The sequence below is a fragment of the Mytilus trossulus genome, chromosome 13 (assembly GCF_036588685.1).
Source record: "Mytilus trossulus isolate FHL-02 chromosome 13, PNRI_Mtr1.1.1.hap1, whole genome shotgun sequence".
Lineage (NCBI taxonomy): Eukaryota > Metazoa > Mollusca > Bivalvia > Mytilida > Mytilidae > Mytilus > Mytilus trossulus.
Genome location: NC_086385.1, coordinates 15309728 through 15324532, shown reverse-complemented (window position 1 = coordinate 15324532; position 14805 = coordinate 15309728).

Genomic DNA, 14805 nt, shown 5'->3' with positions numbered 1-14805 from the left:
ATTTTTGTCGAGCCTTCGACTTTAGTCGAAAAAGCGAGACATAGCGATCCTACTTTCCGTCGGCGTCGTCGTCGGCGGCGTCCACAAATATTCACTCTGTGGTAAAAGTTTTTAAAATTTTAATAACTTTCTTAAACTATACTGGATTTCTACCAAACTTGGACAGAAGCTTGTTTATGATCATAAGATAGTATCCAGAAGTGAATTTTGTAAAAATAAAATTCCATTTTTTCAGTATTTTACTTATAAATGGACTTAGTTTTTCTGCCAGGAAACATTACATTCACTCTGTGGTTAAAGTTTTTAAAATTTGAATAACTTTCATAAATTATCCTGGGTTTGTACCAAACTTGGACAGAAGCTTGTTTATGATCATAAGATAGTATCCAGAAGTAAATTTTTTAAAAATAAATTTCCATTTTTTCCGTATTTTACTTATAAATGGACTTAGTTTTTCTGCCTGGAAACATTACATTCACTCTGTGGTTAAAGTTTTTGAAATTTTAATAACTTTCTTAAACTATACTTGATTTCTACCAAACTTGGACAGAAGCTTGTCTATGATCATAAGATAGTATCCAGAAGTAAATTTTTTAAAAATAAATTTCCATTTTTTCAGTATTTTACTTTTAAATGGACTTAGATTTTCTGCCAGGAAACAACACATGCACTTTGTAGTTAAAGTTTGAATTTTTTTAATAACTTTCTTCTTTCCTATACCATTTTGGATTTGTACCAAACTTGGACAGAAGCTTTTTTATGATCAAAAGCTAGTATCGAGAAGGAAATTTTGTTAAAATTTTGTACCTGTGTATCTGTATTTTACTTATAAATGGACTTAGTTTTTCTTCCATTTAACATTACATACAGTCTGCAGTTAAAGTTTTAAAACATTTATTAGATTCATAAACTATCTTGGATTTTTACCAAACCTGGACAGAAGCTTTTTACGATCAAAAGATAGTATCAACAGGAATAATTTTATTGATTTTTTTCCTCATTTTTGTTGAGCCTGTGATTAACAGCAAAAGTAGGCGAGACACTGGGTTCCGCGGAACCCTTACAAATTTTTACAATCAGATTTTGTTACCAACAGCAGTATGTAGATTGTTCAGTTAGATATTATTCTTTCAGTGGTTACTTTTAAATGTGGTGTACTTATGGGAACAATTATTTTAACATTGTAAGAGAGTAACTTAACAGATTAGTATGTTTGTTTATGAATGGTTTCCATGAAAAGATGTATCTACATCAGACTATTTTTGTCTTAAAAATTTCACTTTTATACAAAATCCAAAATGTTGACTCATTAAATATATTTATTCTACTTTGTTTTGATTATTTACGTTATTTTAAGCCTAACCCAAACACTCTGTGGATTTATTATGATTTCTCAATTTTCCAGCGTAAAGATAAACCAAAAATTGACATGTTCAAAGAAGTACAAATTTTCAGTATGCTTGTAGCTGACTTTTGCAAAACTATGAATTGAAATGTATAATTTTTCCTCAATCCACAAAAATTGGTACATGTAGAAAAGAAAATGAATGAATCCAGTGCACTCTACATCCAGGGGGTTTTTCTTTCGAGTACTGACATTTCATTTGTTTCATTTTTCCTGAAAGCAGGAGATAGAAACAGAAAAACAAGACAGATCTAGAAAAACAGACAAAACCATGTACAAAGGCCAAATAAAGACAACAGTTACTTATAGATTATCGATGATCATCTCAACGAGATTGATTTTCTCGCTTGAGCCGGGACGGCGAAAGCGAGAAAGGCAATCGAGTTGAGATGAACAATAATAATCTTTTTATCGCTATTTTACCTATGACCACGTTGTTAATTTCATGTCACTTACATGTCAATTTCATTAGCAACGCCACGTGCATGCTTAGTTTCTAGTGATAATTTTTCATCTCAAGCGAGTAGCATGATATGAAAATTATCACAAAAAAAGATCAAAGGAAAAATGCACAAAATAGCGATAATGTAGTATATCACTGTTCAATATTCAATATTCATAATTTGATTAAGCAAAAAAATTCGACAGAACAACAGAAACACTGAACTGCAACAAAAACAAATGCCAACACACATATAGAAACAGACTACATGTAATAGGTAACAAATGCCACTAGAAATTAAGCAAACAATAATCAATCATTCAAAGACTACACAAAGCAAAGAAAAACACCAGTTTACAAATTCTTAAAAGAAAACCAGATTAATTAACAAATACCCAAGAAAAAGGTAAACAAGCTATGGTATCCAATGATTTAATTATAGTGTTGAATTAGTAACCTTTTAGAATAAGTTTATTTAAAGGATCGATAAGTTTACTAGGGCATGGTAAACAATTTTTCCGTAAAAATCACGATGTGCCATTCTGTTTGGAATACATTTTCAGAATACAGGTACAACCAAACTTCAAAACCAAATCTTTATATCTATGGAAAAATGTAGTAATGGTTTTAAGTAATTTATTACAAAATCCCTGGCTTAATAATTTACCTTATATTACATTTGTCAAAATCAAAAACGTCACAGCAGACACTGGCATAGCGAACTAGTGAAATTTAAACCCCATAAGATTGTCACCAACCAAAAAGGGAAAATTAAGAATAGGGAACAAAAAGTTGTCCCTTTTGTCGTAAATTTTAGTGTGGAGTTTTCTCTGTAAAACCGAAATGTCTAAATCAAAGAAAGGACAATTATTCCCGTTTACATTTTATTTATTTAAAATAAGTTCCCTTGAGTAAATTTCAGCAATATATTTAGAAAATTCTTGATACCGTTAAATAACGAAAAAATATCAAAATAACGGTAAGTGTTGTTGAATTTATCAATTATTAAATGCAATTTAGATGGGTCTTAACTGAGTTGGATCATAAACTGTGATTCATAACAATACAAAAATTAGACTCTGTAGAGCCTGTGTCGCCAAGTGGTTAAATTTGGACCAGTAATTAAATTAAAAGCAGTTAATCCCAGTGCAGTCTTGCAATAATTACTTAAGACCCGTTATCATTTTAAATTGGTGTTTAAGTTGTGACCATTTGAAATGGTTTTCAAATCATTTTCCCGTAGACATCTATATAGTGAAGCCTTATGTTCTATTTTTAGCCATGGCAGCCATTTTGATTGGATGACAGTGTCATCGGATACATTTTCAATCAAAAAACACTACCGAAAATTGTGACTTAAGTTTAATTCTTTTTAGCTCAGAAGGTTTTTGATTAAGATAACAAAAATTCATAAAAAATTGTAAAAAAATGACTATAAAGGTAGATAACTTCTAGAGAGGTCAATTGACCATTTTTGCCATGTTGACTTATTTGTAGATCTTACTTTGCTGAACACTATTGCTTTTTACAGTTTTTCTCTATCTATAATAATATTTAAGATAATATCCAAACACTGTGATATGTCCTTACAATTACCAATTCATGGGCAGCAACTTGAGAATATAAGGGCCGATAGATCTTAACCTGATGAATATGTCTACCCCTTGTTAGATTTGCTCTTTATGCTTTAGTGTCGGATAAATAAGCAAAAGTCAGCATTTTACCCCTATGTTCTTTTTTCTAGCCGTGTCAGCAAATTTTTTTAACTAGATACCCTTAATGGTGATTGGGGCCAAAATTGGTTTAATTTGTGAGTAGTTTTAGAGGAGAAGATTTTTGTATAACATTCACAAAAATTGTTGAAATTTACTAAAAAGGGCAATAACCGGATCAACATTTTACTGTATGTCAAAATGAAATTTACTCTAAATGATTTAGTTTCAGAGATACAAACTGCATTTACCCCTTTTCATGTCAGGTAAGCTACAAATTTATTCAAGAACGAGGTGTAACATGCATATAAGTACTAGTAATAGCTTACTTGATAGAAAATACATTATCAGCCATCCTTTTTGTGAAATCACAAACAGCTTCAATTGAAATTTTCCCTAAAAATTTATTGAATCAAGGCCAATTTTATCTGTGAGGTAAAACACACTGTTTGCAATAAAGATCTTAAAAAATATATTAGACTGCTTTCACAAATAAATACTTGAATGTTCAGTTTGTTGCAACAATTTTTTTATAAAGACCAGGTGATGTGTTTTTTTTAAAATAATGTTGAACAAGCACATGATCATGACCAATTTATATAAAATAAATACAAAAATTGTCTAATTGTTTATTTGGCCATATTGTTTTCGAGATGACTACACAGTAATCATTTTCGGATTGTTTAAACACAAATGCATAGCAAGCTTTTCAAGAAATACATTTTTGTGTTCACCTCAGCAGAAAATAAAAGAGAGTCTGAATAAATTTTGGCCAATTAAACAATAACTTTTAGACATTTCTACATCTTATAGCAATTTTACCTGACCATATCGGGAAATAGGTATTTAGTGTGATCTTAACACGTATTTGTGATTTGGTTAAACCGGTTTTGTTATAAATATACGGAGAAATGTCGAAATGTTCAGCATAGGGACTCGGTTAGCAGATTAAAATTTTGTAAATCAATGTTTTTAATATATTTTTTATTATTTCCTGTCTATTTGCATTACTATATTAACGTATTTAAAGTTGCCATCACTATTTCTTTGTTTTCTGGCAATGTGCAGTTTACTATCCATATCCATATAGGCGAGTGATATGAGAGCCAAATATACATTTTTAATGCACCTACCTAACACACGGCTAAATTATATATCAATGGAAAGCTAAGAATATGTACTTTCCAAATATCCCGGTCGTCAAAAGAAATTATGGTGCATTTTTTTTTAAATCGGGGTCAAAGGTCATGGGTGCAATTTCAATTATTTGGATACTTGCAGTAGAAAAATCGATTTAAAACAACTGCCAAAACGAAAAATTACTATAAGAATACAGTATTACTGCTGGGAAAATATACTTCTATCATAGTCTTAATTAACTTTGGTCGATTTTACCGGTAACGTATGTTACGTCACGTTTTCTTTCGGAGTCTTAAAAAGTCAACTACTAATTACACCAATTCATCGGTAGTCGCCCTTGCATTATTTAAATCTTATAAAATTTCCATATTAACTGATTGCACATATTTACAAACATATTTACTGCAAATTTGATATAAACAATCCGAGACAAAATATTTAAAGCAAGGGGGAAATATTACTATGACGTATTTTTATTTTCATAGAAAGTCCTAAGATGAACTGTAAATTACGAATTTACAATGGCTGAAACGTGTGGTTTCCTGTTAGTTTGAAAGCCTACCAACCGCGTCAAGGTCGGAGAACCATATGGCAGGTTTTTTTTTTTTTTTTTTTTTTTTTTACTTATTGTTGTGCTATATGTTGACATACTGGATCATACTGCAATTTCATTTACATCACTTAATCAGATATTATGAGAGTACTAACACACATTATATAAAATCTGCAACAAATAGATTATTCTGATATAAAACATCAAAAGAATAAGATCACTCATTAAGGTCAAACAGTGTTTGATTTTACCGAGGTCGGCCACCGTGTATCTTGAAATATCGAATTGATTAAACAACACTTGACATTCGGCTACTTTGGCACTAATATACCAACTTATTTTCATAACTTGCATTGCCGGTTCAAACGAGAACAATGTCATTCTAACATTGAACCTTTCATTTGGATTTCTTATGTTAATATAGATACTTTTTAAAAGTATTCCGTTATCCTATAAATAATAGAGAGTTCGGACTTTTGGGATGAGGGACTAATGGGATGTTAGACCAACAGGATGTCTGATTATTTAGCTATTTAGGTGTAGAAATATTGGGGTGTCGGGATATCATAGCTGTATTTTAACTTGTATTCTCATCATTCTCATCGTCCAGACTTGGTTCATTTGTCAACATGTTCTTACAAAGATCACTTCCTTGGCAAGGGCATAACTCAGTGCAGCAGAGGTTTTGCTCAAAGCAGACACAAGATCTACTACATATTGATTTACCTTTGCAGGAACAGACCAAATCTTGTAGAAAGTCAGATGACATCATACCAGTAAATAAAATTGGCATATGACCGTTGTTGCCTTTTTGCCAACCAAAGTCATACGGAGAACCTATGTGGGGTTTTGCTTTGTGTGATGTCATCCATACTTTTGCCTGAATGCACGCTCTCAAAACATGTTGCTTGAAAGACGCTTCGCTTGGTGGAAGGCGAACAAGAGCAGAGTCTTTGCTGGTCGCCAGTCTGACACGCAATTTATTTAAATCATTTTGACAAGATTTATACTTTCCCTTAGGATCATATAATCTTGCAACAAGTTTTCTTGAGGCGTTTATTGAAATATCAAGATCAGATTGAGCAAGCTGTATCAAATCTGATAGATCATCTGACGATGTTTTCAAGAGCTTATACACAGATTTCTTCCCTATCCCAAAAATAGAAGATGTTGTATCACAACCAGTTAAAGCATGGGCTGATGGCAAAATTTTACAAGTGATATTCGACAGGGAACTGCATAAATCATGCACTGGAATAAACCGCCTACCATCCTTTCCGCTTGTTACTGTTCCCATAAGAAGCCATAGCTGATCCGTGTGTTTTAGATGATGAAAATAATTGACACAAAGAACTAAAACGTCCGTATCTGAACACCGTATAACTATTCTACCCTTACATTAGAATTCCCGAACTGCTTGTCAGCATGTAGGGCATGTAATATGGTACGGGTATCTGCTTCTTCTTGTGTGCTGAACAAACACAAACAATCACTTATTGTGTCGTTGCGGATCTTTTTAACTGCCTCAGGATTATGGAATGCTCCGGCCAGATATAAAATACATCCATCAGCTAGGGCATTTTTTTCGCTGTAAAATTGTGTTGTAAATTCTACAAGGAAAGTGATGAGGGCTTGTTTGTTTTTGCTGTTTGAAAGAAACTTTTTCCAGTCAGGGATACTGCTTCCCTCGTTTACCTGATAAATTCGATGGCTTGCAGATGTTAAAGACCTTCGTTCTCTTTCAGCAGATTTAATAGAATCTTCTACATCAAATCGATCGAAGACGTCTGTGATAGTTGCTGCTGTCGAAAAATGTAGTGATTGTTGTTGAATGTAAAACATACCTAGCTCACCAAAACTTGAAAATTTCTTAGCGTCCATTGATTGAACCACACCCATACCATCTCTTATTAAGGCTGTGAGGGAAATGTCAAAAGGAGGAAGAGCAAAAGATGAACATATCTCATTTTCAAGTTCATGAGTGAGATCAGCCTTTGTACATTTTCTCATGGTACCGTCATCATGGAACAGAGAAGTAGGAATTTCGACGGTTACATCATCTCTGCACTTTGTTAAGGCTAGAGCACGTCTAAAAATAAGTTCTGGGTTGATGTTTCCCTTAATTATATCACCTGATCGGCACTTCAATTTTGTCTTTTTGTTCATGTCAGTAAAAGTTTTCATGTTTGATCGTTGAATTGGATCATAGAAACTCCCTTTTTCATTAGCAGACAAAGCTTTATCAACAATTTTTTTAAGCATTGAAGTACCAGTGGTAACTGCTTTAAGTAAACAGTCTTGAACTTCTTTTGTTGCATGCAAGCCAGTTGATATATTGATTAATTCCCGAGGGTGATCTTTAGTGTCAAAAGGGTTAATCATTTTATCCTTCAGATGGCCAATTAAATCCTGCACTTGCTGTTCATCTCTTTTCATGGAAGATGGTCTACTTTCATCGTGCTTGACATCATCTTCATGAAGTAGTCCGGATCTTGCTTTCATCTCTGCGGTGAAATGTCCTACAATATGCCTTGTTAGATTCCACCTGATGAGTGCAGACTTTTTTCTTGTTATACCAACTATGCCTCCATTTCCCTTGCTGTCTTTTATCACTGTTTTTTTCTGTTGCCATGTCACTCCACACCCCATTAAAAGTTCCAGTTTTCTGATGAATAGCAAACAGGCCAACCCGAAAACTATTTTCAGTTTCGGGAGGGAGATCAAGCATATCAAGTATATATACTGGCAGCCATCGAGAGTAGTTGTTTCTGTTAGTCACAAAAAGAAAAGGAAGCATTGAACGAGCTGAACTTAAATGGAGTGACCACAAGCCATCTCTTTCCGCTCGAATATTTTCTAGCATGATTTCCATAGCTTGAAGAAACATATTCCAGTATTGAAATGTTGCAGAAACGGAACAACCCCAGTTTTTAAAATCTTCAAGAAAAGGTGACAGATATAACTCAAATAAAGATTCAAATTTGGTGATATTCAGATTAAACGAAGGCTGGTCATCTGAAAAGCTACTATAGCATGTTTGGAGGCTATCCCAAAACTCATCTGGTATGTTCCCAAGATGGCCATTAGATCCACACCAATCAAAAAAAGATGAGAGCCAAAGAGACATAGTAGCCTCATACACTAAAGTGAGACCTCGAACCGACCTATTAAACTGTTTCCCAGATAACATTTGACCAACCGTACCTGCTGCGTACACACCAGAATCAACAAACAGATCTGTGAGACCTCCGTCACCCCAGAGTTTTCCAACAGATGCTATGAAGCCAGATAAAGCATGGAAGCCACCTAGGCGTATAATATGATCAGGAAATTCCAAAGGGTTTGCCCACTTTATTTGCTGAGCGATGGCATATAGCTGTTGGTCAAAGGTTTGGACAGAGAACTTTTGATCGGCTTTTTTACACATGTCAACACATCTTTTCATCGTAGTATAGACAGTTGCCATGTCACTTGGTTTTGCATCAACTATAGATGCATATGCTACAGTACTGACAAATGGACAGTGTTTTGAAATTGCTTTGTGATATCCGGTCCAAAATGGTATAATTTGTTGATCGGTGGAATTAGGGAATACTTTTGGGAACTCTAAAGGATTTCTAGATAAAAGTCTTAGAAATACCCACGAAAGGTTGGATATTTCTGCGTTTAAAACATTGCAGGAAGTAATTTGCTTATACGCATTTTCACGCCGAGTAGGTTCTACCCTTTCTTTTGGTTTACTGAAAGGAAGACAACGAATAAGGGAAGATGTTTCCTCCGTAACAGGCAGTGAAAGTCCGGGGCCACGTGCTATCCTTATATCCGCAACTGGGGGATCTGTGGGTAATTTAACTACTTGAAACACAGCCCTAGCCATTGAATGGAATGTATCTTTCCCATCTATTGTTTCTGTGTTCAGATCGACATTGTCTGCACCTTCTTGGATAAGGTTTGACCCCCCAGAAGAAGATATAATACCATGCGGAACGTATGCCCCATCTTCATTTTTTCTCATCTCATGGTCTGCCAAACTTGTTAAATATCGTCTTACTTCGTTGTATGATGCACAAAACCCATGACTGTTTAATGTATCTACAAGAGTTTTTGATCCATAGATATGATGCATTTGTAATGCTAAACCTAAATGAAAAGGAGTAAAAGAATGTCTGTTTATAGATACTATACATTCTGCTAAAGCCATACATTTACGAACCTTGTCAATAGGTATTTCGTACTCTTTATTAACTGCCGCGTGTGCGCCATCATCCAAAAGACAATACATAAATGTTTTTAAAGCAGGCGGCATAATTGCAATTGAATGATCCAGTGAAGTGTCTTTAGATAATGGATACTCATCACATTGGATAACAACTTCACTAATCTGCTTCCGTAAAATAGTAGCAGCTGCATGAAGTATTTGCTCATCACTGCAAGCAGTTTCACAATCACTGCTCAGATCTTTAAATTGGACAGACTGTATGTCACATTTTAAACGATTAGCCGTCTTTACGGCATCAGACAATGTGATAGAGCTACTATATACGATATTGGACATACCTTGGCCTTGTTGATGCTGTATGACTATCGACTGACCAAAATATGTTTTAAGCTTTTGTTGAAGCCGATATGTAGTGTAGCTTTCTCGGCAATCCTCGGGCAGAAATTGAGTAAATTTCTCAAGCAAAGTTGTTAACAAAAATACTTTCTTGTGTATAGTTAAGTCATCTTTAATTGTAGAAACAAATGTAATGAACGCTGTTTCGTGTTCAGAATTAAATTGCTCTGTACTTTCTGATTTTAAATTTTTTAGCAAATATTTCATAATGCAGGCTCCATGGTATAAAGCTTGATCAGTAAAATTCTCGTGAGTTATTTTGTAAATCATATCATTGTCAGAGATATGTGTAGCAACACTCAATACAGCTTGAGTTCTCTCATCAGAGGATACCTTATGAAGTTGTTTGACTTGCTTAAAGGCTTTACATTTACAAAATATACAAACAGACCAATCAGTTGTAGATCTATTCGCCCTCGTTGAAATATGAGTAGAGACTGGCTCAGTGGAATTAGGACTTGTAGTACACAGATTTTGTTCAGACAAAACAGAAGACGATAAGTTGTGCTTACTTGTGAAAGATTTATAGCAACTCTTGTGATATTTTGTTCTTTCAAATGGGGTGTTTTCTATTTTGTCATATTCATCGACCAGTCTTCTGTATACTTCATCTTTTCGTTTTTCCACTGCGGCGATAAAACTTGATCTTCCTTTCAATGTTGAGCTACATAGCTTCTCTGTAGTAAAAACCTGACAGACTATGCATATGTGCCAATCAATGGATAGTTTTTGCTTTTTAGCAGAGGAAGGGTTTATTTTAACTGGACTATGAAAATTCGACATGACGCGGAAAATGTTCAACAATTTTCCGATACGATTCCTTATTTAGTAAAGGGTGAATTCGATAAAATTAAAAAAATATGTTTTAATTTAATTAAATCTTAATTTCGGATGATATTATTTTTATTTAAGCCAAACTAAAGTACTGGAACATTTTTAAATAGAAATAGAACCGTTTAAATATGATTTATTGCACTCTAACAGCACACATAAGTACACGGAAATCGACTAATACATACAGTCAAAACCCGATAACGAAGTAGATGCGGAATTCCGGAAACTATAGTAATTTTACCAACATTTTAAAATGTATAAAATTCAAAATTATAGGAACTTTTTTAATAAAATCTTGCTCTTGAATGAAAAAACGATAACTTATAAGTTATTTAGTTTGTTCTAAAACGAATTGAGTACAAAAACATTTAATATACGTCAAATGGTAGACCTGAAAATGTTAAGATTTTGAAAATTTTCCTAAAAAATGTCAAATATTTGGAAGAAATGCAAAAGCACGCGGACTTGCAGTTTTAAATATTGTTTTTCAATAATTCAAGAATCTAATTCACTAAATTATTCTGCCAAAGAGAAGAGATAAGTCCAATTTTCTTTGCTTTAACAAGATGTCGTAATTTAAAACATTTCAAGTAATTTCTGAAATTAACGTCAATTTTACAAAAACTGCACCGTACGATTTTGTGACGACCGGGCAAAAATCAAAGTTAAATCATTATTCTTTCATTTAAAAAAAAATTAGCCGTGTGTTAGGTGGGTGCATTAAAGTCGTTAACTAGACGTCTTTTTCAAATATTACACTCGCCTAATATATACTGAAAAAACCTAAAGGGATCTAAGTCGCCATCTTGAATTGCTTTCCCTACTTTAGATAAAAAAATAATTAAAAATATGAATAAATTACTATATACCTTACAACAGACCTCATTTTCTTCCGAAATAATTCTTCTATAACATGCATATTTTGATTTGTGGATTAACAGAACCCTTACGAAGTTTCACTTGCATTCGTGTCAGAATATTCAAAGATTTTTTCAGCTGTATATGGAAAGTAAAGTGCACATTGCCAGAAAACAAAGAAATAGTGATGGCAACTTTAAATACGTTAATATAGTAATGCAAATAGACAGGAAATAATAAAAAATAAATTAAAAATATTGATTTACAAAATTATAATCTGCTAACCGAGTTTTTTTTCCAGTATATGGATAGTAAAGTGCACATTGCCAGAAAACAGAAAACAAAAATAGTGATGGCATATTTAAATACGTTAATATAGTAATGCAAATAGACAGGAAATAATAAAAAATCAATTAAAAACATTGATTTACAAAATTATAATCTGCTAACCGAGGTTTTTTCAGTATATGGATAGTAAAGTGCACATTGCCAGAAAACAAAGAAATAGTGATGGCAACTTTAAATACGTTAATATAGTAATGCAAATAGACAGGAAATAATAAAAAATAAATTAAAAACATTGATTTTCAAAATTATAATCTGCTAACCGAGTCCCTATGGGTTAGCTTTCATTAGTCTTCACTATCTATAGATTAACAACTTTTTGTTATATTTATAATTTAGAATCATCATTGAAGGTGGAGCACGATTGCTCAGTTAATTAATTCTATTGGTGTGCCATTTGTATGCAAGAGTGACATTCCGTTGTATTATGTGCCAATTCGAAAAAGTTATGCGAGTGTTCTCTCCCCTTAACAGGTTAATTATTTTTTAATTAAGTTTACGTTTCTGATATAATTTTGAATAATTACAAAATGTATACATTCAATATATTTCAGTTTTTGTTATTGGTGTATCAAAAACATTGATGTACAAATATAATTTCATAAATTTGAAACGTTTAAAATGATTACATACCAATATAAAGAACCGTTCATCATTTTTGAAAAAGACTATAATCGAAATTTGAATAAATATTCATCATCCATCATTACAAACAGTCACGTCTCAGTCATTACAGCTGAACGGACGTGCTGGGCCAGCTCTCCTTTACCCGCTATCTTCGATGAGGGTTTACTGTTAGATATCAACGACTTACTACTTAAGATGACAGAAACCAATCCATGCCATACAGATAGACGTAGTAGTTGGCGTACCCGCGTTAACATGCCTCCAAAACCATTGTATATTATGGGGAGTGTCATGCCGATTAACGTCCGAGGGCTGTATCCTAGGCTGTTGGGTGATACGACCTACATTTCACTGCCTCACGGCTTTGGTCCTGATAATGCTTCCTGTCATCTTTTGAACTACGTCCGAGATCATCTACCAGTACTCCATCATCGAGGTTAGCGGGCTGCCAAGCTGACCAAACTGGCCCTGAAAGCAGCCGTTGTGAAGAAGTAAAATCCAAAATAGTCAACAAACCAAAAACAACTCACCAAAACCAAGATGGCGGCCTCCATTCGGCGTCCTTTGCTACCCGTTCCTGACCCACGGCACAAAATATTGAAATCAGGCTCACCAATCGTCTTCGGGCACCGAGCCGACCGTGCGAGGGCTGAAAAGCCAGTCAAGGTCGTTAAACACTTCCATATATTGAATAAATACCGACCGTAGAAGGGCTGTATAGCCAGTCAAGGTCGTTAAAAACTTCCATTTGTTTGTTTGAATAAATTATCTTTTCTTGATGATGGATTGATTGGCAAATGAACCAGCGTTATCAAATGGTCATCACAGAAAGGGACCGGCGAGCAATTTTTAATTGTAGCTTATTCATCCTTAACACAATTTTCCACTATAAACGAATGTTACTTTATTCAAATATAAGGACTTTAATAGCTAGCTAAATCTACAAATTTTATTAGATATTATGATTTTTAATTGCAATAGATTAATATGCTACATCTTATTGTATTTAATTCATAATTAACAGCTGCGCTACGAGTGCATGATACGCCTGTCGCGTTTTCAAAAAATAAATTGCAATGACATCTCAATCATCATGTCATATCAGAAATATATAAAAATCAAAAGGGAGCTATGTCAATAGAAATAAACGATTCAACTTGGTTTCATCAAAATAAAATTCGGACTAGTGTTTTTTTTTTTAATTTAGTGTTGTGTCCACTCCCCTCAGTGTAGATGACTTTTTAGTGAACGGAACAGTAAGCTGCATAATATCAAATGTAGATAGAAGCAATTTGTATCCATCTGTTTCAGACACTTTTAAAGTATTCCAGACCTATATTCATGATATTATTTACATCTTTTTCAAGCTGATTACGTTAAGATTTATTAATTTTACATTTTAAGAAAAAAAAATGGGTTTCATCTATAATAAGATGGGATATGAGTGCCAATGGGACAATTCTCCATCCAAACCACAATTTGTAAAAATAAACCATTATAGGTCAAATACGATCAACACAGAACCTTCAAGTTGGCTCACACCGACCAGCAAGCTATAAAGGGTTTAAGGGCCCCAAAAATTACTAGTGTAAAACCATTTAAGTAGGAAAAGCATAGAACAGTTATCAAAATAAAAAGGAGAAAGGAGAAACACTTTTGAACCACATCAACAAACGACAACTATTGAACATCTTTAATATAGGTACCAACATCATTCTATCTCAGTATCTGAATCAGTAGTGCGACATAAATATAAAAATGATTTTTTCCCATTTGTTTTTATCGCGGCAAAGTGCTCTAGTGCTGATCTTGGGAATACTACAATACCGAAAAATATATAAAAATCTGAACTATGAACTATTTGATCAGGTAAAAAGTTATGCATACATTTTGAACCAGGAAGTAAATCTGATGATAGGACTGGTACATTTTTTTCCATGGGTAATTTTGTTAAATGTCAGTTTATGTTTATTCTAAAATTACTTTATGACTGTTACAAAAGAACTTAAGATTTAAAGATATGGATTCAAATAAAAGAATGAGTTATCAGAAAAATACTGCGAAAGAAAAAGAAAACTAGAAAAAAATAAGAAACTTTTCCGACTTGTCAAGTTTCACCTTGTATTACATCAAATGGTATAGATTATACTATACAAAGTCTGAAAGGTTTTCAGATGATAGCAAACAATTCGTATACCGTATAAAATGGCTCAGAACTTAATGGTTTGTCAATTCTGTTAAACTTCAAATGAAACTAAATATAAATGTGTAAAC